This window comes from Lycorma delicatula, chromosome 13, assembly GCF_047948215.1.
Source record: "Lycorma delicatula isolate Av1 chromosome 13, ASM4794821v1, whole genome shotgun sequence".
Taxonomy (NCBI): Eukaryota; Metazoa; Arthropoda; class Insecta; order Hemiptera; family Fulgoridae; genus Lycorma; species Lycorma delicatula.
This window is the reverse complement of record NC_134467.1, coordinates 31,523,416-31,541,447: the sequence shown is the minus strand read 5'-3', so window position 1 is coordinate 31,541,447 and position 18,032 is coordinate 31,523,416. Positions and strand designations below refer to the sequence as shown.

General features: G+C 27.8%; 1 protein-coding gene across 1 annotated transcript in view; it reads right to left on the bottom strand.

Annotated features, from left to right (window-relative positions):
- Positions 1-4,461: 4,461 nt before the first annotated feature.
- The window catches only part of LOC142333875 (diuretic hormone receptor-like), a 635,861-nt gene continuing 622,290 nt past the window's right edge, over positions 4,462-18,032 (bottom strand). Inside the window, exon 13 of the mRNA XM_075381453.1 lies at positions 4,462-4,667. The gene's annotated coding sequence lies outside the window, so the exon portion shown is untranslated. The remainder of the gene's footprint in view (positions 4,668-18,032) is intronic.

Below are 18,032 nucleotides of genomic sequence, written 5' to 3'. Positions count from 1 at the left end.
TGAAGTAATTCTGTTATTGCATAACAATAATTTAAAAATAAAACGAATAAAATAATGAAAATTGTATATTAATTTACACAAGTGCTGCTATCTGTGGCAGTTTTTATAAGAGCATCTCCCTCATGTACTGTCTGATTGATGGTTTATCAAACTGAAATTTTGTTTGTATTTATATATGCAATATTTTTTTCTAATATATATAATTTTATGTCATCTTTATTAGTTTCTAATATTTTTAAATTTTAATAAATTAATAAAAATGACATAAAATGAAATATATTATAAAAAAATTGTATATAAATACAACCAAAATTTCAGTTTAATAAACCATCAGATAGTGTTTGAGGGAGATGTTATAAAAACTGTCACAGATAGCAGCACTTTTATAAATTAAAACAATTTTCATTTTTTTAGTATTTTTATAATGCAATAATGGAATTATTTCAATCTTAACTGAGGATATGAGATCTTACATTTTATCTCAATATTCTGTACTAGGTGGTTTATTTAATAAAATTTAAATATAATTTAACAGTACACATTTGTAATATGAATCTTAAAGATTAATTTTGTAAAATTATATATATATAAACCATAACTACTTACACTGGTTCTATCTGAACTACTTAACAATTCATTTGAATACTTTCACATACTACATGATTCTAGGGATATATGAACTTCATTCCTTTAGGAACCCTCTATCTTTTCTTAAGAGGATCTTTACTTTTTTTAACGCAAAGCAATTTTTATTTAAAATTGATCAAAGAAAAACTACTCATTATTAAAGTGGTGCTCCCACTTCTGAATAAAAATACCTTACTTTTCCATGGGATATGTAGGATGGGCTTGAACTATTAAGATCAGGGAAGGTTCAAGGATACACTGTACTTTCTCACTTGCTCTTCTCTCATATCTTTGATTCCTTTTTTCAATTTATTGTTCTTCTATTAAACTAGATATGATTCTTTTTATAATAAGATTGCTAGAATCAGTAAAATATTCTTGATAAAACTTGGTAGATGGAAGTTCCTGTTAACTAAATCAGGGAATTTGTTTCCTTTTCAATGGTTCCATAATAAATAAACTTACAAAGGGAAAAGAGATTTCTTAATTTTTCCTTAAATATTAAATACAATTTTGCTTGATTAATAAACATGATTCTTAAAAAAGTTGCAAATATCAAATTATAATAACTCTATAAAAATATAATTATAATCTTAAGTAATGATAAAGAAACAAATAGTAAATTAAAAAAAAAAAGATTTAATACAAATTAGAAAATTTATTTGAATGAAAGTTTGCTTTAAGTATAAAATTAACGATTATTGGTTAACTTATACAGTATTATATGAGAATTAAAAATAATATTTTTGTTTAGACCACAGAAAATCTTACTGAAAATTTGATCTTATGATATAATAGTCTGTATTTAAGATTATTTACGAAAAAAAATAAACTATGAATTAATGTAACATTATTATACATACAGTTTATATAGAAAAAGTTCTTACAACAATTATTCATTTTTTAACATAAATTTTGTTTAGATATTCTATATGTTTAAATTTTCAGTTAGGACAGATCTAATTTTTCTGAATTACATAGGACAGTATTACATTTCTTACTTTTCTCTATTCTAGTTTCCTGTTACGATTTTAATACATCCTAGAAAAAATATATATATTTAAAAATACAAGAATATTTATATCATTTGATAAAAATATGGTTAATTAAAGTGGAAATAAAGTAAAATATAAAAAAATAAAACCTCTTAAAAAAATTCCTAAAAGGTAATAATTTATACGTTTTTCTTAAAAAAATTAAATAAATAAAACGATCTAAGCTGTCCGTAAACTTTTTTGAAAATTGAATCAAATTAAAAACATCTTTCTAATCATTAATTTGGTACAGACTTGAAAAAGTCAAAATTTAAAAAAAAAAATTTATTTGTTTGTATTTACAATCAGTACCTCTTTCAGGACCATATGTAAATTTGAATCATGATAATCATGTGAAAAGAGGTTTAATGACTTCACATATAAAAAAAGCATTATCACATGTGGCTCAAGTTCAACAGTTAACATAGTACTAGAAATAAATCACTAGAAAATTTTATTTTATTTAAAATATTAATAGACTTATTAAAAATAATGCATTTTAAATTAAATCGATTTGTAAGAAACGTAAAAACAAAGTAACTTGTCTTGATAAAAAAAAAAAAAATAAATAAAAATTATAAAGGAATGATTTCTACAGATACTAGTCCTTGTTTTTAGATTGCATGATTGTGTATTTATTTACATTTTTCAATGAATTTTCTTGAATTTGTACATAAAAATACTTTTTAGTATCAATATGTTATAAAAATTTAATATTAAGTAACGAAAAAAATAATTAAAAATATCTTTACAGCATTTATGTAAATATTATTTTTTATTAAAAAAATTTCTTGTTACATTCTATGAACCTACTGGGTAAAATCATCATCATAAATCAGTTGTTAACAGCTAATTTTCAAAGTCGAAGATTATGAAGTTCAAGCGCTAGTAATAAGTTACTTTTATGAGTATCTGAATACTACACCGAGAATACTGGTTTACGTTGGTGGTTAGGTTTAAATTAATCCCAAGAATGGTCGGCCTAAGTTTGTACATTATTACACCTTATTTACATATCATCCTTATCTCATTTTGCTGTGCGATGATAACACGAAAACATTTTTCACCCAGAGAACCTCCCTCCCAAAAAAATTTATTTCATTAAGCCATGAATTGTTTATTATTCAGGGGTTGAAAAAATTGAAAAGTACAGATTAGGAATAGAAAAATAATTATAGAAGAAACTTGCAATAGGATACCACTAGAGGAACTTTATTAAATAAATAAAAAAGAAAAAAACATCATAAATAATCCGTTTGGTGAAAACTGAGGTTTGAATGTACATTAAAAAAAAAAAATAGTTGAATATCTCCACCTTTATCTAAAAGTTAGTTAAAAAATGTATAAATGTTTTTTATACTAACAACATTATACAAACGTTAGCTTTACCTAATGCTTGAACAAAATATCATCAAAATAAAACTTATTCCTAAGATTTTATTGAAGTGATATTATGTTATATAGCTCCATTTTTAAATTAAATTATCTCATTTATAGATTGTTTCTTAATAATTGGAATAATACATAATATAAGCTTAAAAGCTTATAAGCTTCAGGATGGAACTTTAAAACACAAGAACTTCTCCTCATATATATATATATATATATATATATATATATATCTTCTATATATATAAAAATCAATGTTTGTTTGTATGTCTATTCCAACTTAACTCGAGATCTACCAGACAGAATTGTCTCAAATTTTTCACACCTACACTTTGAAGCCCTGCGGTGAACATAGACTAATTTTTTTGGACCTCCAACATAACGAAATTTTACAACGAAATTTAAAACACTTTATTTCTTCCTTAAAGCTTATTTAATTTTCAAAATGACTATGATTTTCAAGAAAGATTTAATTTTTAGCTAACATTTTTTTTAATCGATTAATTTTGAAAAGGGCTGAGGTTTTAACGTACAGTTATTTCTAAGTTTCAAATGATTTAGCGCACATTCATACGCAATTTTTTCGATTCATTCACTTAAAATTTTTTACAGCTGTTTAAAAACATAAATAAATAGCTGCCTTTTGTTTATCATGTGTGTGTTACTAATTTAAAGTATTTAACTGCAATCTTTTAAATTCTGTGATCTTTTTCAAAACATCATACCGTGCCTAAAAGACATTCCTCAATCAGGAGAAATACAAAAAAAGCAGGTATGATGAAAACTGTTCGTGCGGCAGAGACTGAAGACGAAAGACAGTCAAGATTGGAAAGTGACCGAATACACACAGCCCGATCCTGTTCGACTTAAACAACTGAGCAACAGGAAATGCAATATGCCACCGTTACTGTATGTGTGACTGACTGCACCTGCCTCTGGTTACTTGACTAATAAATATAAAATAAAAAGATTGACCACCACGGGAAATGCAAGTAACCATATAGGCAAGAGAAGCTGAGACTGGGAGCTAGTGTATATATATATATATTATGGCTTTTAATTATTATTTAATTTAAGAAAGTACCATTGGAATAAATAAATTACCATTAGAAGGACAAAATTTAACTTCTGTATAGAATTAAAAAATCCAGTTTGTAGTTTTACAATATTCGATAACATTATTGGAAAATGATAATGTTGATATAAAAAAGAAATAAAGTATGAATAAAACATTTTACGGGGAAAATGTGAAAATATATATCTTCATATTTTTAGGTATTTTATGAATTATCCAGACAAATCATAGACAATACATTATACAATATATATGTATATCTTAATTTAATATATTAATAAAACACAATATTATATAGTAATTTATAAAATGATAATAAGTAAAGTTTATCTGTATTCTATACAGCGTTTTCCATTGGTGCTTCAAGGTATGGACTCACAGGTGCTCTAATCGTTAAACCTGGACCCATTGATCCATTTGATACACGGTTTGATCCAGTACCAGCTGATGATGGACCAACTAATGTCATTGTAGTCGTTTCGCTCACTGTTGATTCTCGTTTTTTATAATGACTAGATACCACCTGATGAGAACTGTATAATCTAAACAAACAAAAACAAAAAAAATATTAGTATAATTTTTTTTTTTTTACTTTTAAGGCCGCAAAGGACCACTTTAGTCAGAATAATTCAAGTCTTTTTTGCCGATCTTTTGGCCATTAAGTTCTTAGCTTTTACTTTCTCCCAATATTTAGTCATTCTTAATGATCTTGCTTTACGATCATCTTCTGAATAAACCCTTTTGGTATAATTAAAAGTTCTTACTTTAAAATTGGAATTCGGATCTTTAATAACAAATTTTAATTTTTCGGATATATTAATTTCCTTATATATATATATATATATATATATACTTAATACAACATTTTTAAACACTATTAATATAACGTTCTACCAAATACTACTATTCATAGTTTAATAAAGTTTTATATTTTGTTATGATACAATCAATGAACTATTTTAAATCTTATAATATTGCAGTAAAATACAATCAACAGATTTCTAAGGATAAAATTAAAGCGATATGATTCACTTAAAATCTATATATGCAATTAAAAATTATATTTGAAAACAAACATATATTAAATAAGCTAACTATTTATAGTTTTTAGGATATCAAAATTTCACCGTAGTAGAAATAAATTATCTATATATTTTATGTACTCACAGATAATTTAATGTCCTATGAGTTTAGTAATGAGACTTGACAAAGGCGAGTATTTACAAGCAGATACTGTAAAGTGTAAAGATGAGATTTTTAAAAATGTATGTAGAAAGAAATATGAAAAGGAGAGAGTCAATAATGATATGTCACATCTGTGTGTTTTAGGTGATGTCCAATAGAAGGAATTAAATGATTTTATTTTATGAATACTTTAGATGATTTAAGGTAGAGTAAAAGATTTTGATACTGATATCTTTTCAAAGATTGAAAATGAAATGCTTTAAATACTTCTGAAAGAATAGAAGAAGCAGTGAAACGAATAAATCTAAAAGCAAAATATGGAAACTGCGTATGGAGAAGTAATGAAAATATAACAATCTACAAAAATTAATATATGATGCATTCATTTGAACTGAGATGGTAATTAATATTTAAGAATTGAGTGTAATTAGAAAGTGGCAAAGGAAGTTACAGAGCCTATAACAGATTCTATACATGAACCTAGACCGTTACATAAAATTGTACATGGGTAGTATGCCCGTTTGGACAGGAATAATCTAGAATGTTCAAGGACCAATTTTGAGTTTGATTTTATAATGTACATGTTATATAAAGAAAAAAAAATCTAAAACTTATATTGCAATGCTTTTGGTTACAATTTCGATCACCTTCATTGAGTAGTGCTGTTGTTTTCCTGTCTGATATCTGATATTACTCCAGGAAGTTTATTTTTTAAGTTGGGAAAACATATTTAGAATTTGTTTGAAAAGCTAGATTTAAATTGTAACTGTTCATTTAGGATGAATATGTCGAACACACTATTGTGTGTTTGAATATTTAATAATTTTCAAGTATATTATTAAGTTTTCTCTTTTTTGTATATGTGAAGTGGAAAATTAATAATTTGTTATTATTATTATTATAATAAGCCAGCAGATTAAAAGCAGAAATGCAACCACTCCTAGTGGTTTCAGGTTTGAGTCCTGGTCAGCCACAGTATTTTTCACATATAAAATTCACTATCGGTAGCTGTAGTAAGAAATCAGCTTGTTTTTGTTGTGATAAGTAAATGGATAAAGAAGTTATTCAATTTATAATTTACTTCTTTGAGATGGTTATCAAATATTGATTCAGCATTAATATATTATATAAATATAATCTTTGATTGAAACTATCATGTTTGTCCAATGTAAAACAATAATTAACGTATCTTAGTTTATTTATTTTATTTAATTGGCTATAATAGATTCGTAAGAGGACAATAATAGTGTACTTTTTTTGATTTAAATATATTTAACAAAAATAAATAAAATGAAATCTAAAATAATATTTTTATTGTTAATAAAAAATTGTTTATTCCTGGATCATTGTCTTATGTATTTTGTTCTTAAACTTATATTGTATTCAAGTTTTTAAATCTATTTCTTATTTTGGTAGAGTTATTCAATAGGAATGTGTTTTATATTTTTCATAACAGATATTAAAACTTAGATGTATTATATAAATTTAAATATTTATTATAAACACGAACTGAACCATTGGTTCAGTTTTTTCTTTATGAAAAAAAGAATTATGATAATTGAAAAAATTAAGTATTAATTATTGCATATTATTAAAAAAAGTAAACAGCAAATTCGTCAGGAAATCATGATGTATATCAAATCATTCATTCTAAAGGTAATAGGGATTACATATGGAAAGATAAATAAAATCACCAATCACTTTAAGTTCTAGGAGAAATTGTAAGCAATACAGAGAGATTACAATAGATAAAACATCAATTAAAAATAGAATATTAAAATTGGAATAGCTTAAATTTATCACCAAAGACATCTAAAAAAAGAAAACTCTTATCAAGATTCTGAAATTAAGACATGACTGCAATAAAATCAATTTTATTTGGCAGTGAGACCTAAGCGATCTCAAAAATTTGCTCAAGTTCGAAAGAAGCTTCCAAAGGAAATCCATGGTCCAGATGGTGGATACAAACTGAAATGTAATAGGGAGATTAGTCAAAATCACAAAGACCTAGAAACAGTGATAAGAAAAAGAAGATTAAATTTCTGGTGGCTTATGATCATGATGGACCCAAACAGATTAAATAAATAAATTTTTGAAAAGCTGTAAAACATGAAAAGCAATTGAATTAGCTAAACCAGATGGAAGAGGCCCTCCAAGGGATAGGCTTGAAGAGATAGAGAAAACTTCTGAACAAAATTTATGATATAAAATCTTCTTGTGCCAAAAAAAGGACAGGAGAAATGGAAGCGAAAATAAAGCCACGCAAAAAATATGAAAAATATATGGCAAAAAGAAAAGAAACTAGAAAAATTTAATATCCTTTTGTCCTAAGTTGGCTGTTTTACATTAAAAAAACTTTTTTTCTTGATAATATCGCCACGTACACTTGTAGCTTGTGTGTGGGATATGGAAATGGAATTTATTTTAGCATATGGAGAAAATGCCATGCTTGACTAGGATCAAACCTGGGACTTCTGAATGAAAGGCTGAGACACTACCATTCTGCCACAGTATATTCTAACCACACAATTTATTTTCTGGATGTAAACAACTCTCCATAAAAGAGTAAAAGGTAGCAAATCATATAACAAGTTTTTTAGTACTCTTACGGTTAACATATTAGTTCATAATCAAACTTAAGTTATAGATATTTAAAATAAAAGAATTAATCATACTGACCAATCAAAAATTTCCCATTAAATTATTAGTTTTTGTAATGATCTTGAATGCTAGTGCCAATTGAATTAAATTATTTTACTTTTTATTTTAATTTTGTAAACAACCATATATTTTTTTACATGAGTTATGAAATCATAATGTTTTTTATGATACTTTTTAACATGTTCATTTTATTATATTGATTTGAACATTTATCTCCACAGATTCAATAGAAAGCATTGAAAATAAACACGCTATACAGAATACATATTATATGACATGTTTAACAACTGTCAAGTAATGTTGACTGAATATGGTACCTATTACGGGAATGAGTGTAGGTAGTAAATTGTGTAGGAATGTATGGACAGGTTCATCAGATAAGATTATCATCTGTATAACTCACTGAAATCATAATGAAATGTATTCACATAAATATAATTATTTTTCTACTTTTACTACATGATCTTGGTGAGATTATAGATTAATTTGTGAATGATGAGTCGATAGATTGTTAGATAACTAATAGTCTCAAAAATATCTATTTTGTTTTGTAATATAAAATAGAATAAAAAGTTTATTTATTTCACATTAAAAAAGAATGTAATATAGAGAAAGCAAAGTTATTTACAAAACAATCGAATTGTCATAAATAGAATATAATTCCAGAAGAAATTTTGAATTTGAAAGAAATAAGTGTATATCCACTTTCTTTCTGTTGGTTTCAACTTAGATATATTACAAGTGTGCGCGCGCGCCCCCCCCCACACACACACACACGTACACACACACACACCACAGAGTGATTCATTACCCATTTAACAAAGTTAGTAACCCTTATAACACAAAATAGTGTGTTTTTCGATCCCAATCTTTTGTCTTTTACACCATATTTCTCAAAACTATTAATAATATAGTTCTGGGACTTATTTTTTAAATTTCTTAGGTCAGATTTTATATGAAACCACTTAATTTGGTTCTAAGAATTACATTATGGCTTAATTTTACCAAAGGTGCAGAAATCAGGGTGAAATATTTTGCCAGCCAATACTTGCTAATGAAGTACTTCTGAACCTATGTTTATATGAAATTTCTTCCTTACTTTGATTAGTAGAACACACGATCTGAAAGTTTGTTACATTCTTCATGAATGTATAAAAAGAAGTAAAGAAGTTCATATAAAAAAAGCAACAACAGACTTGAAAATAGAAGAGACCAATCTCTTTTTTGTTTTCAGTCATTTGACTGGTTTGGTGGAGCTCTCCAAGATTCCCTATTTAGTGCCAGTCATTCCATTTCAGTATACCCCCTACATCCTCCATCCTACATCCCTAACAATTTGTTTTACATATTCCAAACATTGTTGCCTGCACAATTTTTCCCATCTACACATCCCTCCAATATCAAAGCTATTATTCCAGGATGCCTTAAGATGTGGCCTATAAGTCTGTCTGTTCTTTTAGCGATTTTTTTTCCAAATGCTTCTTTTTTCATCGATCTGCTGCAGCACCATTTTTCACTTTTATCTACCCATCTGATTTTTAACATTCTCTTATAGCACCGAATTTCAAAAGCATCTAATCTTTTCTTTTCAGGTACTCCGATCGTTCAAGTTTCACTTCTATATAAAGCTACACTCCAAACATATACTTTCGAAAATGTTTTCCTGACAATTAAATTAATTTTTGATGTTAGCAAATTATATTTCTAACTGAAAACTCGTTTTGCCTGTGCTATTCGTCATTTTATATTGCTCCTGCTTCATCCATCTTTAGTAATTTTACATCCCAAATAACAAAATTCTTCTACCTTCACAGTTTTCTCATCCTATTTTTATATTCAGTGATCCATCTACTTTATTTTTACTACACTTTATTACTTTCATCTTGTTCTAGTTTATTTTTATGCGGTAGTTTTTGCTTAGAACTTCATCCATGCCATTCACTGTTTCTTCTAAATCTTTTTTTACTCTCAGCTAGAATTATATATCATCAGAAAATCATAGAATCTTTATCTTTTTACCTTGCACTGTTCCTCTTGATCTAAACTGTTCTTTAACATCATTTACTACTAGTTCTATTTTAAGATTAAAAAGTAATGGGGATAAGGAACATCCTTGTCAGACCCTTTCTTATTACTGTTTCTTTCTTATACTCTTCGATTATTACTGTTGCAGTTTGGTTCTTGTAAATGTAAGCAATTGTTCTTCTATCTCTATACTTGATCCTAAATTTTTTAAAATGCTGAACATTTTATTACGGTCAACGTTATCAAATGCCTTTTCTAAGTTTATAAATGTCATGTATGTTGGTTTCTTTTTTTTTAATATCTTTCTAATATTAATCTGAATGCTAAAATTGCTTCCCTTGTCCCTATACTTTTTCTGAAACCAAATTGGTCTTCTCCTAACACTTCTTCTATTCTCCTCTCAATTCTACTGTACAGAATTCTAGTTAAGATTTTTGATGCATGACTAGTTAAGCTAATTTTTCTCTATTCTTCACATTTATCTGCTTCTGCTTTCTTTGGTTTTCATGACAATAACACTCTTTTTGAAGTCTGATGGAACTTCCCCTTTTTCGTAAATATTACACACCAGTTTGTATAACTTAACTACTGTTTCTTTACCTGCACTGCAAAGTAATTCTACAGGTATCCTGTCTATCCCAGGAGCCTTTATCCCATTCAAATCCTTTAAAGAGAGGAATCCTTTAGAATAATCTAAAGAGAAAATATTAAGATTTGTCGATAATCTTGTTCACCTTGAGAAACCTATAAATTTAATATAAACAGAAATAATGAAATGAGCTAAGTTATTTCTAGGAGATGAATTAGTTTGAAAATAAACAAAAAAATAATGAGTTGGGATAGAAAATGGAATTTCAAAAGAATTAGGATGAATTATATTTATATCAACAAAAGTTATCACAACATGAAGAATTTTGATGTTCATCTGTTATAAAACAAATTATAAGTCAATAAAAGTTCATATTTTTTATGCCTAAGAGGAATCCTTTAACAAAAGATGTAACATGTAATCAGGATATAAAAAGAATAATTTTTGGATGTATCATAATATTTTGGCTTTTGAAAAAGAACTTATTGCAAATTTGTATATATTGTCTAATGATCTAAAATACGTTTAATCAATTTAAAAAGCTAAAATTTTTAATTTCAAGATTATTTTTTTTACAAAAAACAATATTACTGTTTTGATTAAATATTCATTAATGAAGCATTGTGTAAAGAAAATGCCCAAGAAAAAGGACTGTTAATTTAATATATACCACTAAACACCTGGTTATAAAAAAAATGGTGAACATATACAATAATTTTGAGAAAGTTTACAGCTCTGTAAAAGGTGAATCTATCTGAAGGTGCTTCAAACATACCTATAAGGATAGAAATATCATTCATTGACTTGGATAAAGAAATATACAAAATGATATTAAAATGTGGAACAGTTTCATATTTCAAAACTGAGGGATACTTGGAAGTAGAAATAAGTACAGATTTACATACTTACTATTTTATGTTCCATTTAAATTTTTGTCCACCAAAAAATAAAAAAACTTCATTCCCCACATTTTTTTAAAAATAGAAAGGTTGTCAATTGAGCTGGTCTAGTGGTTAACTCGTTGCAACAAAGTAGAAGGTTCTGAGGTTCAAATCCAGACAAAAGATAGTTGCTTTTTACAGATTTGGATACGGTGTTCTTTGATGGTTGGGGTTTAATTAACCATATGTCTCAGGAATGGTCAGCCTCTCTCTCACCTTTTCTGTTTAGCCTCCAAAATCACTGTAAGGTATTATGTCAGAGAATGAATGATAATGATATGTATTAATGTGAATGAAGAGTAGTCTTGTGCAGTCTCAGGTCAACCAGGAATATTCAGCCTGGTCTGTACAAGATTACATGTCATATAATATCGTCCTCATCTCTTGGGCCTTGTGGGGAAGGTGTTCCTTATTGTTCACTAGTTGAACAGATTGCAACATTCACATGAGGAAAATAGAAAAAAAATAGAAAGATGGACATATGATACATGATTTTAATGTAAGATACGAGGATTATTTTTTTTTCAAGGTTCGATCAGTCACGAAATTAAAACCACAGTGAAAATAAAAAAAATTTTATTTGTAAAAAGTATTTACATAGTTACGCTATTTCTCTACATAGTTGCCATTCCGATTTAGACATTTGTCGTAGCGTGGTACCAACTTTCCAATACCCTCATCATAGAACCGAGCCGCCTGTGTTTTCAGCCATGTTTCTGCGCTGGTCTGCAGCTCGATGTCTATGCCAAAATGTTGTCCTCCTAGCTAGCGTTTCATGTGAACAAAGACGTAAAAATTGGATGGAGCCAAGTCCGGGCTGTATGGTAGGTGATCAAACACTTCCCAACAAAAACGTTGCAGGAGCTTCTTTGTTACAGCTTTGTTACGGTTGACACTCGCTTCCTTCCCTGACCGCCTGCATCATGAATATCTGTACGTCCTGCTTTAAAGTTCCTGCACCATTGTTGCACTTTGCTGTCACTCATTGAAGTTTCATCGTACACGTTACTTATTCGTCGATGAATTTCAGCTCCATTACACCCCTCAGCCTGAAGAAATCAAATTACCGTACGCACTTCACACTTGGCGGTAGATGGTATTGTTGTAGACATGTTTACATGCTAGCTGCGTGTTCAGAACTAAACGAAGTGACACTGCGTGATTGAAGGCCATACTAGAGATGCTGCGTAACATATATGTGCAAAGGTTCATCCGATTTTTCTGCGGGTTTTTATTTTGCGACCGATTGGACCTTGAAAAAAAAAATAACCCTCGTATTATGAGTAAAACGATGGTGAAAACTGTTTCTCGATAAATGTTTTCGTTCTTGAGTAACAAGCAATCTACGTTGGAAAAATTGAAAAAAACTGCAGTAGTAATAAAATGAGGAAAAACACCCCACAGTAACTTTTTTATTTCATATTAGCTTCATATTTACATCCGATAACACACTTTAAACAGTTAATTAATGGTTCAAACACTAATAACAACCTTCACAACCTGCCCGTCTCCGTGGTACATGTGCAGATTCATCAGTTATACGCCTTTTAAAGTTGTCAATATTTACATGTTTTGTTTTGTATGCATTATGTTTTAAGTAACCCCAAAAATAATAATCTAGAGGAAACAGATTTGGAGACTTGACAGGCTATTTCATGGTTCCTATACAACCTATAAATAGACGAGCCATTTTTTCTTATTTGCAACTTTGACTGGTTATAACTAAAAAATGAAGGCATTTATTGAGAAATGGTCTCCACCATTGTTTCTTTTGTAAAATTTTACATTAAAATTATTTATAATATGTTCACCTTCTTATTTTAAAAAATAAATAAAAGTTTGATTTAATATTGCAGATTCAGAATGGTGGAGAAAAATTTTAAATGACCAAAGAAAGTAATTTTGTAACTATGTAAATCTGCATTTGTTTCTACCTTCTAGCATCCCTCAGTTTTGAAATATGAAGCCGTTCCCATACTTTAATATCACTCTATGTTTAATCAACAGATGTCTAGTTAGAATAAATTTTTTTTTTTTTTGTCTTCAGTCATTTGACTGGTTTGATGCAGCTCTCCAAGATTCCCTATCTAGTGCTAGTCGTTTCATTTCAGTATACCCTCTACATCCTACATCCCCTACAATTTGTTTTACATACTCCAAACGTGGCCTGCCTACACAATTTTTCCCTTCTACCTGTCCTTCCAATATTAAAGCGACTATTCCAGGATGCCTTAGTATGTGGCCTATAAGTCTGTCTCTTCTTTTAACTATATTTTTCCAAATGCTTCTTTCTTCATCTATTTGCCGCAATACCTCTTCATTTGTCACTTTATCCACCCATCTGATTTTTAACATTCTCCTATAGCACCACATTTCAAAATCTTTTCTTCTCAGATACTCCGATTGTCCAAGTTTCACTTCCATATAAAGCGACACTCCAAACATACACTTTCAAAAATCTTTTCCTGACATTTAAATTAATTTTTGATGTAAACAAATTATATTTCTTACTGAAGGCTCGTTTAGCTTGTGCTATTCGGCATTTTATATCGCTCCTGCTTCGTCCATCTTTAGTAATTTTACTTCCCAAATAACAAAATTCTTCTACCTCCATAATCTTTTCTCCTCCTATTTTCACATTCAGTGGTCCATCTTTGTTATTTCTACTACATTTCATTACTTTTGTTTTGTTCTTGTTTATTTTCATGCGGTAGTTCGCATTAGAATAAATAAGGATGTATAAGGGTATAAAGAAAAAAGTTTGTTATTATCTACGTATGTTATTTAATACATCAATGTAAATTAATGTATTAATAAGAAATGTAAAGAAAATATTTTCAGCAATTGTATTCAATATATATATATTTTTTAAAATAATCAATATTTAATTCTTATTAGTATTAATATTACATTATGAAGATAATGTCTAAATGGGGGTGACTACTCCTGCATAAAAAAAAGGATCAGCTTCGGTGGATCTTTAGAAACTGTGGAAAAAACTTGGATCTGAGCAACATTACAAAATACAGAATAATTAATTATAAAATTAAAAATATATATAACTGTAATTCATATTAATTATTTAAAATATAAATACATAAAATAATGTTTTTAAATAAATAGCCAATTTCTGTGGCGGAGTGGGAGCATTTATAGCATTTCAGTCTTTTATCCGGGTTCTCAGGTTCGAATCCCAGTCAGGCACAGCATTTTTCATATGCTAGATAATGGCATTTCTATATTCCCACATACAAGCTTATCTGTAAAGCTCTGCAGTGAATTAACAGCCCATTTTTTTCCTGTAAACTTATTTTGTATTTTTGAGGAATGTGATATACTTTAGATAGATATATAAATAAGCAAACAAAGAAAAACAAAACAATCTTGATTTTATCGAAAATAACATCAATTTGATTGTCCCAAGAAAATTTGCCATCTAATAAAATTTCCATCTAATGTAAGAGAATTGAAAACACAATAAATTAGTTAAATGTATGGAATGAATGAAAATGCATTATTTGAAAATAAGTAAGGATGAATATGAAATGGGTAGGGTTGCTGATTTATTAAACGATGTAACTTTAGAAAAAATATTTTTGAAAGAGGTGAATAAATTTTCTTATCTTGGTGTAGACAATTGGAACAGATGGAAAAATGGGTTATAATATTACCAGTAGGTTGAGAAAGGATGTGGATTTTATTTTAAAGAATAAATCACTTGTTGTGGAATAGATTCCTTATAAAAAAGGTAAAAATGCTAATGTATACTATATATTATATGCGTAGACAGTAGACGTATGGGTAATATCTACAAAAGGGGGTAGTGTAAGCTGTAGCAGTTGAAATAAAATTTTTATAATCGGTAATGGCAAAATAAAGGCGGAAGAGGGTGAGGAATTGTGACATTAGGGTTGCACTGAATATAAACGGTATAAGATTATTTGATATGTAAGGAGGATGGAAGACGTGAAATTTCCTAAGAGAATGAAAGAGAGTGAATGACAAAATTCAAACTTTTAATTTTAATTATACTAAAAAATATATTTGATTAAGTAAATCTTTACTCAAATTATTATTCACTGAGGAACAATACTATTAAGTTAAGAAAGAATCTAACAATTTTTGTCACAATAATTTCGATGTGTTCTTGATTTAAACAAAACACAAATTACATTTCATATAAAATTAAAGAAAATTAAATTAACTGGTTTAAAGGATCCAATGAGAATCATAAACACATTTAAAATTTCCATTACTATTATGGAATCAATTTTTTTTTCTCTTTTACGAAAGAGAAAAAATAAAAACACATAAAAAAATAAAAAATAATGAATTTCAAGGAGAAAATATGTTAATACCTAAATTCTGTTATACAATAAATTGGTAAACACGGTATGTGTTTATATATATATATATAAATGTTTAATCTGAAATAACATTACTGCAGTACTAATACTACAAGTATTACTGTGCTGCATTTATTTTTTAAATTGGTTACAAGGGAAAATACATAGAAATAAGCGCTTGGTATGGTGAAGAGAATATAAATGGGAGATTAAAACAAGCAGTGTTACCAGATAAAGGGAAGTAATTATTCTCTTTTTGTGATTATATCAGAGTTCTGTACCTGTTTAATGATTTATTTCAGCACTTTTATTATAAATTCAATCTCTCAAAAATATAAAAAATTAAATTAAAAATATTACAGTAAAACAATGATGAATTTATTGCACTTTTTAATGTAAAACGGAATGGAATATTCTCTACATAATATCTTGTAATACAATACAAGCCTTACTGAGAATTCAAACCTACAATCTTCAATATATAAAATAAATTATTGATATAATTTTTAATTTACGATTTTTAAATCTTTAAACATCTTTAAGTCTTTTTAATTTTTACATAGAACTAGCAGTTAATGATGTTAAAGAACAATTTAGATTCGGAGTAACAGTACAAGGTGAAAAGATAAAGATGCTACGATTTGCTGATGATATAGTAATTCTAGCCGAGAGTAAAAAGGATTTAGAAGAAACAATGAACAGCATAGATGAAGTCCTACGCAAGAACTATCGCATGAAAATAAACAAGAACAAAACAAAAGTAATGAAATGTAGTAGAAATAACAAAGATGGACCACTGAATGTGAAAATAGGAGGAGAAAAGATTATGGAGATAGAGGAATTTTGTTATTTGGGAAGTAGAATTACTAAAGATGGACGAAACAGGAGCGATATAAAATGCCGAATAGCACACGCAAAACGAGCCTTCAGTCAGAAATATAATTTGTTTACATCAAAAATTAATTTAAATGTCAGGAAAAGATTGTTGTAAGTATATGTTTGGAGCGTCGCTTTACATGGAAGTGAAACTTGGACGATCAGAGTACCTGAGAAGAAAAGATAGAAGCTTTTGAAATGTGGTGCTATAGGAGAATGTTAAAAATCAAATTGTGTTGCGGCAAATTGATGAAAAAAGAAGCATTTGAAAAAATATAGCTAAAAGAAGGGACCGACTTATAGGCCACATATTAAGACATCCTGGAATAGTCGCTTTAATACTGCAGGGACAGGTAGAAGGAAAAAATTGTGTAGGCAGGCAACGTTTGGAATATGTAAAACAAATTGTTAGGGGTGTAGGATATACGGGGTATACCGAAATGAAACGACTAGCACTAGATAGGGAATCTTGGAGTTTTCTGAAGATTTAAAAGTTAGACATAAAATCTTTGCTGCATTTTTAATTTTTTTTCTTAGAAAAATTTGAAGTTGGAAAGTGTTACAACTAGTTAATAAATTTTTGTCATTTTTTCTCTATGAAAAAAATATATGATTATAATGCTAAAATATTAGAACATAAATTAATTTTTGAAAATTCAGTAAGGGTTCAATAATGCTACAAAAGTAAAAATTCATTTAACTTTTTTAAATAATAAAATAAATTAAAATAATAGATGGTGAAAATCTTAGAAACTCAATGAGCAGAAAATTATTTTAAGTATTTTACATCGACTATTACTCAAAAAGATGTCTTGCAGTATGTCTACAGAATAACCTGAAAGAGACAGCTGTCAGAACTCTCGACAACTCATAATTTTCCTGCTTATTGTAATACACATACATCATTTGCTGCTATCTATGGGAGTTTGTAAGAACTACATCAAACATATACACTTATATTAAATAAAGTATTTATTCTTTATATTATAAATTTATGTAATAAAATACTACATAATAACATTTTTTTTATATAAAGAATTAGCCGATATAAGTGGTTGTTGAAATAAAATTAACAAAGAGAAATGATTTAGAAATAAATTTACAAATAATTGAAGTATGTATGTGCATTTTAACTGTTATACAAGGTATCGTCAGTTGATATAAAGGAATAAATTTAAAAAATAAATAATATAATACAAAAATAAAGCATAAAAGATAAAAATAAATGACAAATATAATACTGTTTTGAATAGCATGATGAAATTTTATGTTTCACAATTATTT